Source organism: Podarcis cretensis, assembly GCF_951804945.1.
Source record: "Podarcis cretensis genome assembly, chromosome: 8".
Classification (NCBI taxonomy): Eukaryota; Metazoa; Chordata; class Lepidosauria; order Squamata; family Lacertidae; genus Podarcis; species Podarcis cretensis.
The window spans coordinates 88,932,982-88,949,572 of NC_137177.1; the positions used below are offsets into that span (position 1 = coordinate 88,932,982).

General features: G+C 46.0%; 2 long non-coding RNA genes across 2 annotated transcripts; one reads left to right on the forward strand and one right to left on the reverse strand.

Annotated features, from left to right (window-relative positions):
* Positions 1–4,783: 4,783 nt before the first annotated feature.
* Positions 4,784–9,723, forward strand: LOC307222414. Its single transcript, XR_013841740.1, has 4 exons — positions 4,784–5,929; positions 6,324–8,404; positions 8,436–9,087; positions 9,208–9,723. It is a non-coding gene; the product is annotated as an uncharacterized lncRNA (long non-coding RNA).
* Positions 9,049–13,659, reverse strand: LOC307222419. The gene is made up of 3 exons (XR_013841747.1): positions 12,542–13,659; positions 11,017–11,111; positions 9,049–9,130 (listed from the first exon to the last, which is right to left on the reverse strand). It is a non-coding gene; the product is annotated as an uncharacterized lncRNA (long non-coding RNA).
* Positions 13,660–16,591: the final 2,932 nt, after the last annotated feature.

Consider the following 16,591-nt stretch of genomic DNA (forward strand, 5'->3'; position numbering starts at 1 on the left):
CTACAGGTCACGGGGCTGCGGGAAGACGGAATTAAGAGGAAGAAAGATGCCGCACGGCACACGATGTTTGGAAGCTGTCAAGCAGGCAGATCTTAGGTTTTTGCATGGAAAACAGAAGAGGACAGATAGGGGTCCCGCCTTTAGGGAGCCCTTTGAAGCGTCAAAGGTAAAAGATGGGGGAAATCCTGTTAGGTCATTTAGTTCATCCCCCTGGGCTCCCGGCAGAACAGTCTGCGGTGCTGTCTCCTGGGCTTCACGCCTAAAATAATTTAGTTCCAGCCTTAATACAAAAATACGAATCTCCTTTATGCAAAGGACCAATCTTCCAGCGGGCCTTCCTCCTCCGCACCGCTGCCATGGGAGGCATTTAACAAGCCGGCAAATTATAAACAGAATAAATTCAGTTCTCCTGAGATCATAGGGGAAACAGGCAGGATGGGAAATGGAGGGAGATTGCATATTGCATCAGTTCCGGTTTCAAGGGATGAGTGAGTGGCAGGTTCTGTTGGGGCTTGAACCAAATCCTAGATCATGGGTAGGTGAACTAAGGCCCAGGGGCAGGATCCGGCCCAATCGCCTTCTAATGTTTTTACATGAGTAGAATGTATCCTTTTATTTAAAATGCATCTCTGGGTTATTTGTGGGGCATAGGAATTTGTTCAACCCCTCCCCCCCAAAAAATATAGTCTGGCCCCCCACAAAGTCTGAGGGACAGTGGACCGGCCCCCTGCTGAAAAGGTTTGCTGACCCCTGTCCTAGATCAAATAGGAAATTCTGCCTTAAAAGCCTGGATGTTAGATTAGAAATATCCCAGGGGCAAAAGAGATGATCACATGTACACTTTGGAGAAGGCAAGCCTTTAAAAAAGAAGACGAAAAAGGGAAAGTAGCAGATATTTTTCCTCCAAACAAAGGTAACTATTTTTTTTTGGTGGGGGGCAAGTGTGCCAAAGGTCAGGTCCTAAGCATGGGAGGCTCCAGGCAGGATTTTCTGCCATAGCAAAGTCGAAAGAGAGGCAGTGTGGTGCAGTGGCTAGAGTGCTGGACTGTGACCTGGGAGACCAGGGTTCAAATCCCCACTCGGCCATTAAGAGTGACGTCGGCTGTGTGTGTCAATCAGTGCCTGCCAGAGTAACCTACCTCGGTGTTGTTGTGGGGATTAGAGGAGGAGGGAGAGAGCCATCTGTGCCACCTTGGGCTCCTCGGAGAAAAAGGCGGGATATAAATGCCATCAAATAAGCAGCCTTGGAGCATTTCCCGTGCTTCTCCTTCTGGCCTCCCTCCCGGGGCTGTTGTGCGAATGAAAAAGGAAGGGCTCGGGGGGGGGGGGGGGCTGGCAGTCGCTGCCTCTCAGCCTGGCCTCCCTCCCGGGGCTGTTGGGAGGAAGCGCCATGGAATGAACAAGGGAGGGAAGGAAGGCTCTGGGCAGTTTCCATGCCAACCAGGGAGCTTCTCCAGGCAGGGCTTGGTGCGGCTGGAGCTGCTGAGGCTGCGCAGGGCCTTCTCCTCCCTCTTCCTCCTCCTCCTCCTCCCTCCCTCCCGCATCAGCCTCTGACCACCTGCACCTGCACACCCGGGAGGAGGGAAAACAGCACTTTTGCCTCTTCTCGCCACCCGTACGCAGCTCAGAAGCCGCGCCGCGTTGGCTTTTGGGAAACGCAGTCCTCCCTGTCATTCATTTCCGTTCTCTGGGGGGAAGAATAGAGGGCAGGCACTACGAGTCCCAGAAGGCAGTGGGCGAGCCGGCTCCAACCCCTCTTTCCTTTCTCACGCGCCCGCTCCGAGGCCTCCCCATTGGCCGGCTCTTCCGACTCGGTATCGGGGCGAAGCCCGGGTCCTGTCAGCCAATGGGAGGCGAGAGTCGGGCGCGGGGGGCGTGGCAGGGCGGGGGGCCGTTGGCAGTTGGCCGTTGCTTCCAGATCTCGGCTGTTGCCCCCGAGCCCGGGACCCGAGAAACAGAGCCGGAGCCTCGTCGCCGCTCCCTCCTCGCCTCCTGGGGATGAAGACAGGGCGGGGGGGGGGGGGGAGACGTATACTGCATGGCCCTTGAGGGGTCCTCTGTAGGATCTGGTGTGTCTCCATAGCCTCTCCCTTTCAGCCAGGGACCCCCGAGCCCGGGACCCGAGAGACAGAGCCGGAGCCTCTTCGCCGCTCCCTCCTTGCCTCCTGGGGATGAAGACAGGGCTGGTGGCGTTGTTGTTGTTTAGTCGTTTAGTGGTGTCCGACTCTTCGTGACCCCCTGGACCAGAGCATGCGAGGCACTCCTGTCCTCCACTGCCCCGCGCAGTTTGGTCAAACTCATGTTCGTAGCTTTGAGAACACTGTCCAGCTGTCCTCTGTCGCCCCCTTCTCCTTGTGCCCTCCATCTTTCCCAACATCAGTGTCTTTTCCAGGGAGTCTTCTCTTCTCATGAGGTGGCCAAAGTATTGGAGCCTCAGCGTCACGATCTGTCCTTCCAGTGAGCACTCAGGGCTGATTTCCTTCAGAATGGAGAGGTTTGATCTTCTTGCAGTCCATGGGACTCTCAAGAGTCTCCTCCAGCACCATAATTCAAAAGCATCAATTCTTCTTTATGGTCCAGCTCTCGCTTCCATACATCACTACTGGGAAAACCAGAGCTTTAACTATACGGACCTTTGTTGGCAAGGTGATGTCTCTGCTTTTTAAGATGCTGTCTAGGTTTGTCATTGCTTTCCTCCCAAGAAGCAGGCGTCTTTTAATTTCGTGGCTGCTGTCACCATCTGCAGTGATCATGGAGCCCAAGAAAGTAAAATCTCTCACTGCCTCCATTTCTTCCCCTTCTATTTGCCAGGAGGTGATGGGCCCAGTGGCCATGATCTTCGTTTTTTTGATGTTGAGCTTCAGACCATATTTTGCGCTCTCCTCTTTCACCCTCAATAAAAGGTTCTTTAATTGCTCCTCACTTTCTGCCATCAAGGTTGTGTCATCTGCATATCTGAGGCTGTTGATATTTCTTCCAGCAATCTTAATTCCGGCTTGGGATTCATCCAGCCCAGCCTTTCGCATGATGAATTCTGCATATAAGTTAAATAAGCAGGGAGACAAAATACAGCCTTGTCATACTCCTTTCCCAATTTTGAACCAATCAGTTGTTCCATATCCAGTTCTAACTGTAGCTTCTTGTCCCACATAGAGATTTCTCAGGAGACAGATGAGGTGATAAGGCACTCCCATTTCTTTAAGAACTTGCCATAGTTTGCCGTGGTCAACACAGTCAAAGGCTTTTGCATAGTCAATGAAGCAGAAGTAGATGTCTTTCTGGAACTCTCTAGCTTTCTCCATGATCCAGCGCATGTTTGCAATTTGGTCTCTGGTTCCTCTGCCTCTTCTAAATCCAGCTTGCACTTCTGGGAGTTCTCAGTCCACATACTGCTTGAGCCTTCCTTGTAGAATTTTAAGCATAACCTTGCTAGCGTGTGAAATGAGTGCAATTGTGCGGTAGGTTGGAGCATTCTTTAGCACTGCCCTTCTTTGGGATTGGGATGTAGACTGATCTTCTCCAATCCTCTGGCCACTGCTGAGTTTTCCAAACTTGCTGGCATATTGAGTGTAGCACCTTAACAGCATCATCTTTTAAAATTTTAAATAGTTCAGCTGGAATACCATCACTTCCACTGGCCTTGTTATTAGCAGTGCTTTCTAAGGCCCATTTGACTTCACTCTCCAGGATGTCTGGCTCAAGGTCAGCAACCACACTACCTGGGGTGTAGGAGACATCCATTTCTTTCTGGTATAGTTCCTCTGTGTATTCTTGCCACCTCTTCTTGATGTCTTCTGCTTCTGTTAGGTCCTTACCACTTTTGTCCTTTATTATGGTAATCTTTCAACGAAATGTTCCTTTCATATCTCCAATTTTCTTGAATGGATCTCTGGTTCTTCCCATTCTGTTGTTTTATTCTATTTCTTTGCATTGCTCGTTTAAGAAGGCCTTCTTGTCTCTCCTTGCTATTTTTTGGAAATCTGCATTCAATTTCCTGTATCTTACTCTATCTCCCTCGCATTTTGCTTGCCTTCTCTCCCCCGCTATTTGTAAGGCCTCATTGGACAGCCACTTTGCTTTCTTGCATTTCCTTTTCATTGGAATGGTTTTCGTTGCTGCCTCCTGTATAATGTTACGAGCCTCCATCCATAGTTCTTCAGGCACTCTATCCAGCAAATCTAAATCCTTAAACCTGTTCCTCACTTCCACTGTGTATTCATAAGGGATTTGATTTAGATTGTATCTTACCGGCCCAGTGGTTTTTCCTACTTTCTTCAGTTTAAGCTTGAATTTTGCTATAAGAAGCTGATGATCTGAGCCACAGTCAGCTCCAGGTCTTGTTTTTGCTGACTGTATAGAGCTTCTCCATCTTTGACTGCAGAGAATATAATTAATCTGATTTCGATGCTGCCCATCTGGTGAAGCTTTCTTTCTTTGGTGCTGCTTTCATTTCATTTCCTCTTTTTGGGGGGAAGCTTCAGTTTGGGAAGTGCTTTGTAAGAACAACTTGGGACGTTTTTCTGATCTTGTCTGCTCAATTTCTAGGAATTTCCAAAGAGAGGAATTTTTGAGCAAGACACCTGCTGAAAGTTCAGAAAGGGGAAGTGAAGGCAAAGGTGCCTGCAGCTGCTGCTCCTGCCCCAATGGATGCCTGGAAAAGTACAGGACAAGTGCCTGGGCAGCAGGTCGGTACAAAGATAAGAAGAAGTTTATTAGCTTTTGAAGGAAGACTTCTTTGAAAGGAGTAGCTGAACCCAGAAGGGCATGTTTTCTTGGTAATGTCTAGCCACAACTCCCAGTCATGCTCTTCAAGAGGCATCACATAGAAGGGGTAGAAACCCTTTGTTCATTCTTTGTGATCTGTGCCACAGGCCTCTGTTGGCAAGAAATGGCAAGCTCTCAGAGGGGGAAAAGTATTGTATTGTTAGCCTTCGCCAATTCAAAGTGGCACCTATGGGGATGGAGACATCCATGTGTTTGAAGACTCAAAAGGTGAAAGGGATCGGTTTTAAAATCACTGAAGACAGCCTAGTATTTGACGACTTGCCTAGTAGCCCCAGGCAACCAGGAATTTCATGCAGGTGACTGAGCAGCCAGCTCACTTGATTTCTTGGCTAGCTGTAAAGGAAGAGTAGTCTTGTCTCATCCGCAGTCATCACAGAAACACAGTGGACTATCAGAGTGTCTCTCCTCCACCATCCTTCATGGAAGAAGGCACTTTTTTGCTGCGTTTCCATGCTGACTTTGGAGGAGGGGGCAAAATAATTATTGCAGGCTAGTAACTTTTTGACATTTGTAAGGCTGGCTGAAGAAGTACCCTTCTTCAAGGCCAAGTCTCCCCTTTGTGTACAAAATGGATGCAGCAGGTGGAAGGAGAACTGCTGCTGCATCCTTGTTGAGCTCCTTTTGTCCTGGCAGGAGTACAGCTATGGGGCTGGGGCCTGTGCTGTAGGATCACCCTATACGAGTTATTAGAGGGTTGAGTTGTTATGTCACCAGAGAAATGGATGGTTGTTTTCAACCCTTGCACAAAACAGACACAAATGCCTAGACAAGGGCTGGGATCTAAGAAATACCCATGCTTAGATGTGTGTCTATAATGTGTCCGTGTTGAAAAAGGTTCTAACTTTATATAGATATATAATAATTTTATTAAATTTTCAATAACAAAAATAAAAACAACCACAACAACAACCACAAACAATACCTGAAGCCTTTCCATCTCACTAGCTTCCTGATCTGGTTAAGCCTTGGTCCAGAAGTCAGCTTGACACCTGCTTACTCACATCTAGGTTCAGTGTTGAGAGACGTACTTCAACGGGAAGCTGGTACAGCTCTTTCCTGCTCACAGGTCTTTCAGGAGTCAATCCAGCCATGGCTACGGGAGAGAAATAATAATCATCATATGGAAGAACCACCATTAATCCAGGTTTGCAAATTCATAAAGCCTGGGCTACTAGTTTGATGAATCATGCCTGGACCATAGAGGGGACAAATTGCAAAAAGGGGTTGTTTTGTAAAGGAGAAAGTTTGCTGCTATTTGTTTTACTACATTATTATTATTATTATTATTATTATTATTATTATTATTTTCCCTGAAAGGGACTGAAGGCAGCTTATAAACAAAATAAGAAATAAAGATATAGAAAAAAGAAGGCATTAAAAAAAATTTTAAACATTAGTAGAATTAGATATTAATTGGCTCTTGAGTTGTTTTTGTTGTATTAAGCATTTTGTGTTCTGATTTTGTATTTTTATGTTGTGATCTGTCATTTGTGTTTTTATATGATAAATGCAATAATACAACCTACACCTCACCACAGCCATAGCAATGGAATGCAGGGAGCATCCTTAGACCAAGCCCAGCCATTGATCCTCCAACCTTGGTGTCATCTACAGATGATAATTGGCAGCTGGCCCTCTGGGGCTTCAGACAGAGAGTCTTTTCCCAGCCCCATCTGGAGATGCTGAGGATTGAACCTGGGACCTTGTGGATCCAAAACAGATGCTCTGTTGTTCTACTTCTGGAGCACCTCGGGGTCCCCATGTCTGTTTTTTGGACTCCAGCTACTCCTGACTGTTGGCCATGCTGACTGGGGCCAGTGGCAGCACACCTGGAGAAGGACGCATTCTTCAACTCTATTTCTCTTCAAAGAATGAAAACCTTTTTGCAGCCCGTAGCCAGAATGAAGGCAAGATATCCTTTGAAGTTGGGGAAAGAGCCACAGGGGTGGTGGTTGTGGTGAGACTTTATTTCTATACCACCTGTCCCTTACCCAGGTGAGGGGACACCTTTTTAAATGACACACATACCAAGAGAATCAAGAATATACACCCAGGGTCTCTGGTTGTTACATCCTTGTGATGGGCCAAGTATCTCTGGCAGCATTATTCGTAGCTTACACGGCTCAGCCTTTTTGCCCTCAGATTTTTTAATCTGGCCACAGTTCCAGGCTGTACCGACAAGCCATTTCCCTCCGTTCAGATCCCTAGAAGCAGAAGGTCCAGTTACCTGCATCTCTGTTGCTCGCATGGGGCTCCCATCTCTCAGCTTCGTCAGCTTCTGGGAGGGCAGAGAGAAGACCTTCATGATGCTTTTCTCCATCAGCTCCAATCTAACCTGTGCGTTCAGAGGAATGAGAAAGAAGGGGAGGGGAAATGATCCAAAGCACACAGAAAAAGTGCTAATTCAGCAGCTGTGGAGCATAATTATGGAACCAGGCACACAGCATGTCAGAACTGGAGACCCCATCGCTGCCACCACCACACCAAGCCCTGAATTGTGCTCTCTCTCCAGCCCAGCCCACTTGACAACTATGGGAGAAGAGTGGGCCTCCTGGATCTGGGAATAAGATCCATCTTTCACCTGCACAGAGCTCTCCCTCTCCCTCTCCCCGCCTGTGGCTTCCAGCAACTGATCTTCAGAAACACTGCTGCCTTCCGCTGTGGAGGTAGAACAGGGTCCTGAGGCACCGTGGACTTAAGATGCTCAGGGCTTTGTAAAAAAAATTATTTACTTACTATGAGGCAGGTACTCGGCTCCACTTTGTGGAGCTTTGCTTATTAGAATTGTTGCCTTCATAAAAATGCTCTTCACTGCCTCGTCCTAAAAGGAGAAGGGAATTTAAAATTGAGGCACCCAATCATAGAGCAGAGAGGCAGGTAATTTCCATAATCAACATTTGTTGTTTGGAATCCATTATTATTGGAAACTGAACTTGGTTATCACTGGTTCCTCATTCATATAAAAGACCATGATTGATTTATTTTAAATTTAAAAATCTGAATTTTTAAAATTTAAATCAGATTTTTAAAATAAAATGCTTTTGGAGTAAAAATCTTTCTAAAGATAGTATTCTATTTAAGTTGCATTATAGTCTAAAGGCTATTCATCATGAAATAAGGATTTGTTTTAAGTTTTTCATATGTGCTAAAACTCAGTCTAAGTTTTTATTTTTTGTTTAACCCCATCAATTAACAAACATGGACAGATATGCTAAAATGTTATTGTTTTACTTAAATAAATTGTTTAAATTGTTATTCTCCTGCCAACAAAGTACAGCAGAAAAGTTGACCAAATATAAACAGTTAACTTATTAAACCTCACAATAATTTCATAATTATCTGTCTATGTACTTCTAACAGTTTAACCAAATCAGTAATTTTTGATTTAATTGTAAAAACTACTCTGAAAATGTATTATTCCCAAAATGAAACCTTCATCTGGTTGTAAATATTAAGATTATACCAGCAAGAATGTAAAAAATATGATTTAAATCAAGTCTTACAGACTAGTGATTTGAATTGTGACTTGAATCGATTTGATTTAAATCAAATCCACCCTGCATCTCACACACCTGGCGCGCTGGCTGGAGCTTTTGAAAGATGTCTAAAATTTCTGAGAGTTCGAGAGAGAGAGAGAGAGAGAGAGAGAGAGAGGTGAGTAAATGAGGCAGGCGAGAGCGAAAGGTCAGTTCTTTGTCAGGGGGCTTCCAGTTCCTCCTTCCAGGTGGGATTCAATGGCACGGCGACAGAGTCAGTTCCGCTCCCCATCAGACTCCAAATCAGACATTTTTGGTGGTGGGAAAAGTGACAGTGAAACTAGAATGAAAAAGGGGAGCTAGCATTTGCTTGATGCGACATTGTCTCATCTCCCTGCGAGCGAAACGGAGCGAGCGCTCAATCTCTGACCTCAGTCAACATCCCCACAGACTTTTGCCTAAAGAGCAGGATGAAGGTTCAGGAAGCAGGTCATGGGGAAGGGGCCACAGAACTGCCGCATCCGCTCAGTTCCTCGGACCGGCAATGGCAGCCCCAAACGGTGGGTGCACCATGACATCTTTGCATGCTTCCAACGGAACCAACTGCTGTCTATCATATTGGGGTAAACTTTCAGGGGAGGGGTCTTTCTGGGGTGGCTGAGGGTCATTTCCAGCCATCATCAGGGACCTCCTAATGAAAGAGCTCCCCACGGCTCCTAGTACGGCAAGGGAGGTGCCAGGAATAGGTGGGGCAGTGACAAGCTGTAGGGAGACTAGAAGTACCTCCCCGTACTTGCGTCATGCGGATTATGGTTTCCATCGCTTGGTGTAAGACAGACCGATGCCAGCGGCTCCTCTTCAATAACTTCCTGTTGTGGGGAAGCACCCAGCATGTCAGAGAACTGGAGACACCACCCCTGGTGACAGCCTCCATTCCTTGTTGCAGGATGGCGACGGAGAATGAGCCCAGGGGCTCCTCTTCAATAACTTCCTGTTTTGGGGAAGTACGGGGTACAATTTCAGGGTATGGCAAGGGAGGTGCCAGGAATAGGTAGGGCAGTGACCGTACTTACGTCAAGTGGGTCATTGCCTCCATCGCTGGTCTCAAGAGGGCGACGCAGAAGGAGCCCTGGGGCTTCTCTTCAATAACTTCCTGTTGTGGGGAAGCACACAGCATGTCAGAACTGGAGACACCATCGCTGCCACCACCACACCAAGCCCTGAATTGTGCTTTCTCTCCAGCCCAGCTCACTTGACAACTATGGGAGAAGAGTGGGCCTCCTGGATCTGGGAGTAAGATCCATCTTTCACCTGCACAGAGCTCTCCCTCTCCCTCTCCCTGCCTGTGGCTTCCAGCAACTGATATTCAGAAACACTGCTGCCTTCCGCTGTGGAGGTAGAACAGGGTCCTGAGGCACCCTGGACCGAAGATGGTCAGGGCTTTGTAAAAAAAAAAAAAATTACTTACTATGAGGCAGGTATTCAGCTCCACTTTATGGGGAAAGATGACATCTTCCCCCTGAAGCGCTTTGCTTATTAGAATTGTCATTTGCTGACAAATTCCTCATCGGTCAGGTGTTGGTACAAACCCTTCCCTAGATTAAACACTGAAATCCTGAGCCAATGTTTTAGGGCAGCCCACCACGCTTTAGTTGAATTTGGGCATTCACCAGCTTCTAACAGAAGTACGGAGTTGAAAATACAAACTAGACAGAGCACTGGCACTTCCAGGATGAGTCAGGCAACCTCAGGTCAGATCACCTGCACACTCACAGATTCAGCAGCACTCCAGCAGGTGCCAAGAGAACTAACATGTGACTATCTTTCTAGTTAATTTCCCCCTGTTTACTTTAGGCCCTCATTGAGAATGCTTATTTAGAAAGTTAGAATATTGCTTTTTCATGTGCCTAGAATTGTGAGTGTATGCTGCTGCACTTTGTTGTTAAAACTACCTTTATAATAAATTCCTTATTTTTTATATTATTTCCATGTGGACCCACCTTTGTCGCTTGGGAGGGTTCAGATACACACATTAAGGACAGCACTCTGTGTGACTCCCGCTAAAGATCCTTTGGGAGGGAGTGTGCTCTCAGGATCACATGGATGCTGGTTTCACAGTGTCTCCAAACACACATGTCTATCAGGCCCCATGTTAGCATGTCACAGTCCAAAGCAAGAACTTGTAGGTGCTTGGGGGGAAGCAGCAAAGTGAGATAGGGCACAATTTTCCAGGCCATCCATGACACAAGGGGGACAAATTTTGTAGGAACCCCTTTGAAGGCCTTCCTTCAGCAGCAGCAGTCTCTTGCAACAGAGAGAGGTAGACAACTGCTCCATGTCCTGAGAGCCAGTGTGGTGTAGTGGTTAAGAGCAGTAGACTCGTAATCTGGTGAACCGGGTTCGCGTCTCCTCTCCTCCACATGCAGCTGCTGGGTGACCTTGGGCTAGTCATACTTCTCTGAAGTCTCTCAGCCCCACTCACCTCACAGAGTGTTTGTTGTGGGGGAGGAAGGAAAAGGAGAATGTTAGCTGCTTTGAGAATCCTTCGGGTAGTGATAAAGCGGGATATCAAATCCAAACTCTTCTTCTTAAAAAACAAAACAAAAAAACTGCTCCATGTCCTACTTGATCATACCTGTGCCAGCAAGGAGTAGAAATATGCTTTTAATAAACATGAATGCTTCAATTTCATAACAGTAATTGGAAAGAGAGTCTCATCCTAAACCCGATGCATTATCAGACAGTTTATCCTCACCTTTCAAGCTCCTTAATTAAGTTTGCTATGCGCCTCTTGTCTTCAGGACATAAATCCTTCAGAGAAGCACTCTTCATTCCTCCTTTGCCAGGGACCTGAAAATTAAAACCAGCTTTTTAAAAAGCAATCATGCCCTTCCTGATTGGCGGAGGGGGCATGAACAGGCAGCTGCAGGGGATTTATTAAAAGGAGGCATGTCTTCCTGCCATAGCTGTCAACTTTCAGGTTTGAAAATAAAGGATCAGCAGCCTCTCCTGTCCCGGGAACAGTCTATGGGATATCTAACAATCCGGGATAGCAGCGGGAAGCAGCGGGAAACGGTGCTGAAATAAGGGAATTTCCCGGGGGGAAATGGAAGGTTGACTGCTATGCTTCCTGCTCCTCCTATTTGAGGCTGAAAGGCAGCTCATCTGTCACAACACTATACACAGCTGCAAGAACAGGCAATAATGGAGGTGTATCCAGAGTTTTGACTCCCTAAAAGAAGCTTTTAATCCTTGGGCACTGTGACAGAAACTGGTCTTGCTTGCTCCATTTTGGCCCCAGGCTTGCAAATATTAATCTAGCCAGTTACAAATACTAAAGAAGATTTTTAGACGCCTGGGCAAGGAGGATTTTTCAAGGCCTACACAATTACTTTATCTTTGCCCCTTGACTGCCACAATGATGGCACAAAAAAAGTAAGAAAAAAAGGCTTCTAAGCCAGATACAAACAGCCACTTTTGAGCTGTGGGAGAATAAGAAGAGAGCAAGGGAGGCAGAAAAAGTCTGCATTCAATTGGACTGCCATCGCTGCCACCATCCTAGACCACGTTTACATTATACCTAATTTGTTTGTTTCAGTATTTTAACAACAGTAACAATAGTCAGAATATGAAAGCAAGTCAAAGCAGGCCAACAAAACTCTGTCTCATCTTCTCTGATACTTCTGAGTAAGGAAGAGCCAATTGGGAGTTGGCTAGGCAGGCAAATGAAACTCAAAAGCCCAGATCTAATTTGTCAGGAAGTCGGCGCGTACAATGACATTATTCACAGTTTGATCTCATATACTCCCAGGGTAGGGAGACTGCCTGAGAACCGCGTGTGCATGTACACTACCTTGGGCTCCATGATGAAGGAGAAGGCTAACTGTAAGCAAATAAACATGTAAATATGAGCAGCTAGAGATCAAATGTTCCTAAATGGCAGCTTTAAGCCATTTCTCTAGCTCTATAAGGAGTACCTAAAGGCTGGCTGCCAACCTGTGAAAATGAGATGATAGTGCCTAAAAGCATGCCATGATTTTTCCAGCCCTCCTAAAGGACCTGAAAAGGTTGTATCCCTAAGTTATCATTTGAGCTCTTTTACTTCTAGCCCTCTCCCCAAATATACAAACAGACCCCCAATCTCATTTTAAGCTGTTGCTCCAAAGTCGCTGAGACAAGGGTGCATGTGCCGTATGCACAGAGTGAATCCGAATCAGGTCCTGGCCCAATTCACTACCCAACAATTCAAGCTAAATTTGGCAACCATTCAAAGATCATACCTGGGACATAGACAGGTAGCTGCTCTTCATCAGAAACTGAATGCAATTTCATTCAAGGAAAGCACGGGCAAAAGGTTTGTTCCATTCTACATTTTACAGTCTGGAAATATCTCTGTGATTGAGCTAGTCTGAAAATTCTTCTGCATCAAAATTGAAGTTCAGACGCAACACAACACTGACTGGGAGACTACAGACATTTCTGTAAATCCACTTTGCTATTACTCTTAAACAGACCTGAATGAAAAGGTTGTCTTTTATTAAAGACCCTGTAACTAGCTCAATCACGGAGATAATGAGCCACATTTATTTGTATTAGCCTTTATTATAATAGCAACTCCTGGAGGCTATACACTCAATGAATGCTCCTCAGACTCTTATTATGGACACAGACTAAGCTTTAAAGTCACACATTTTTGAAAAAGCTATCTTGGGTTCTTACAAGCAGGTACTGGTATCTGGAGGATCAGGAGAGAAATCTGGGTAAATTGCACCCACCAAGACCATACCATGGGACCCTTCCCTGTTGGACCATCCAGACTGCCATCACACTGCATATCTTTAGCAGTCATTTATCAACTCATAGTAGATTCAATTAAATTGGCCATCAGCCCATTGCCAAGTAGTGGCAGCAAGTTACATCCAAGAAGTTGTTCTCCACACATCATCTCTTCTGGATGCTGAAAGGAAGCTTCTTACTCTGCCCCAGTGGGCCTGGGGGGTGGCGGCAACCATATGGACTAAAATCCATATGGGTGGGTGGGTGTTTCGGCCCCCCAGCCTCCCCCCCAATGGTGCCCCTGCAGAATGGATTGCACATTTATTCAAAACCCGCTTAAACTGATTTAATTTGTTCAACAAAACTGATTGGCTTGACCAGTGAAACCAGCTTTTCAAAGAGTGGTAGTCATTTATACCTCCCTCACCCCCAGTCACCCTACTTGACTTTTGGCACCCTCCCCACAAGTGACCCCACTGCCCTAATCTGCAAGACTTCTTGCTTCACCAGCACTTCAGGTGACTCTGTCTGCCAGCAAGTGATGCTGGCACAATTTTAGCCACACCAAGATGAACTCAGTCCGTTAAGCCCCTTGACGGTGGTGGGCCAAGCTCACCAGGGTTGGTCCTGTAGCAGGAACCCCCCACCCCAATCATTCAGTTTGTACAAACTTCACACACACTCACACTCACACACTACATACGCTACGCTTCTGTTATAAATTCATAGAAAATCAACCATGCATCGGATTTGCACTGTTCTACTTTTATTTTACTCCATGAAGGAAGGACTACAAAATGGGGAAGGTTTGATACAGGGCAGCCATAATCCCTTCACCATCCCAGCACATCCACAGGAGCCCTGCCCAGTTGCTATGCCAACCCTGATGGTCCTAGACAGAAGACAATCAAGATCACAAAGAACTTGCATATGGGAGTGGATTCAGCATGGACTGAAACAAAGGACAATGATCAGATCTTCCCTCTGGGGGCAGGAAACTGCCAACTCCCCTTTGTCTCCTGGAAGTGACTCATGGGGAGGGGGAGAGAAGGGAACCAGCCAGGTGACAGGACACTCAGGTTACCACCACAACTCCTTCCTCAACCCCTCCTTTCTGTAATGTATGCATGATGTTTCTGGGGGTGGGCTTGACCTAGAGGAGGGGAATTTCAAAAGTTTTTATAAGGTCTTGCACACCATTTTTATGTGTCTTTCCTCTCACCTGCAAGTGAGGGGAGCACCCTGTTGCAACAGTCAATAAAGGCCAAGCCTACAGGCTGCTGATTTGCTCCAATTTACTCTGGTTGGTGTCTGGATCCCTGTAACTTGGCTTCTCACAATGAAGGAACCGCCAGAAGGCCCTCAGCACTGGACCTCAGCGTCCGGACAGAACAATGGGGGTGGAGACCCTCCTTCAGGTATACTGGGCCGAGGCCATTTAGGGCTTTCAAGGTCAGCACCAACATTTTGAATTGTGCTCAGAAACGTACTGGGAGCCAATGTGCGCAGTATATGCAACCTGACGTGGTGAGCGCTAAACAAGAAGAAAATATATATAGGGCTTCCGGAACAGCGCGCTGAGGAGACGGGTGGGGATTTGCACGGCCCTTTCCACGAAGCAGAGTCCTCCCGGATCAGGCCAACGCTCCTCCTGCTTGCCTGCTCTCTCCCAAGACCTCCTTCCTTCTTGGTCTCAGTTTCTCTCTCAGACGCAACCGTATCCTGCGCTGCGAAGATTGCCAACAAAGAGCTGCTTCGACACTGCAGCGGTCGGATCACCCCAATACCACCTAACACCTGATTAGAGGTGACCATAGCCGATCACAAATTCTTTATTTTTTTCTTTGTTCCACTATGTATCAGGGTGGGGAGACTAAATTAATATAATAATCCTTTGCTCGTCCAAATAAGCTTTTTTTCATTTATTTATTGAGGCCCCTAAGTCTTTGAACTGAAGAGATTTCTCCAGTTTCAAACCTCATTTCATGCTCTTTCTGAGCCAAGTCCAGACCCGGCTCTGTGCCTTCCATGGGTCATCCCAAGCCTGGGAGTCAAAACAAGCTTCAAGCTTCTCAGGTGAGTATCAGGCTGCAGTCCATGAATGTTGCTCCCCTTTATCTGGTGTCACTTCGGCTCTGCCAATGGGAAGGGGAGGGTGGTCCAAGGGGGTCAATTCTCCAAGCGGCCAGTCCTGCCTTCTCTAGCTTCACCCTGGAAACCAGACTCAGCTCGGCAACCCAACGGGCCTCACTCTGTTCCAGGCAGCTCCTCCTGTCCTTCTCATGAGAGGCATTCCCTGCCCCTCCTTGGAATGGATCTCTTGCATGCAGAGCTTTGAAAAACTAAAAAACAAAGTGCGAGATTGGCTTCATTATTATCAAATAATGGAGGCATATCATTTGGATAAGAAAATTGGCTTCCAGGTGGAAAAATCAAAATTAGAAACAGAACTGTTAGATCCCAAAACTAAGATTTTGTCAAGAATGTATAACTTGCTGTTGAAATGGAACACTCAAGATGAAACAGTGAAATCTGCTATGATTAAATGGGCTCAAGATGTTGGACACAACATTATGTTGGCTGACTGGGAACAGGTATGGACCACAGGTATGAAGTTCACGGCATGTAATGCCTTAAGAGAGAATATTATGAAAATGATATACAGGTGGTACATGACCCCAGTCAAGCTTGCAAAAATATATCATTTGTCTGATAATAAATGTTGGAAATGTAAAGAGACTGAAGGAACATTCTTTCACCTTTGGTGGATGTGCCCAAAGATTAAGGCTTTCTGGGAGATGATCTATAATGAAATGAAAAAGGTATTTAAATATACCTTCCTGAAGAAACCAGAGGCCTTTCTCCTGGGCATGGTCGGCCAATTGGTGCCAAAGAAGGATAGAAATTTTTTTATGTATGCTACAACAGCAGCAAGGATACTTATTGCAAAGTATTGGAAGACACAAGATTTACTCACCCGGGAAGAATGGCAGATGAAGTTGATGGACTATATGGAACTGGCGGAAATGACTGGCAGAATCCGAGACCAGGGAGAAGAGTCGGTAGAAGAAGACTGGAAGAAATTTAAAGTCTATCTACAGAAACATTGTAAAATTAAGGAATGTTAGAAGGATGCTGGAATGAAGCTATGTGGTTTTAGCAGTAATGTTATAAAGGATTAAGTAAAAATGGATTGTTAACAGGGCAGAATGTAAAGTTACAATATATTAAGATAAATTAGTAAGATAAAAACAAAGAAGGAAAGGATTTGCTGAAACAACTAATGAACTAGAATACAAAAAGGGAGGTGTGAGGAGGTCAAGGAAACAAGCAAATGATAGATAAGATATGGAAAGATGGATTTGTTTTTAATTGTTTTTATTTTTTTCTGTATTTTGTATTTTCTGTTTTTCTTCTTCTTTCTTTTTTATTCTTGTAACTTTTTGAAATACCAATAAATATTATATATATATCTCTCTCCGCCCCCTTCCCGCCGATTGGCCAGCAGGATCCGGAGGGGCCAATCCCCGGCGCGGAACCCGAGCCTCCTCCCG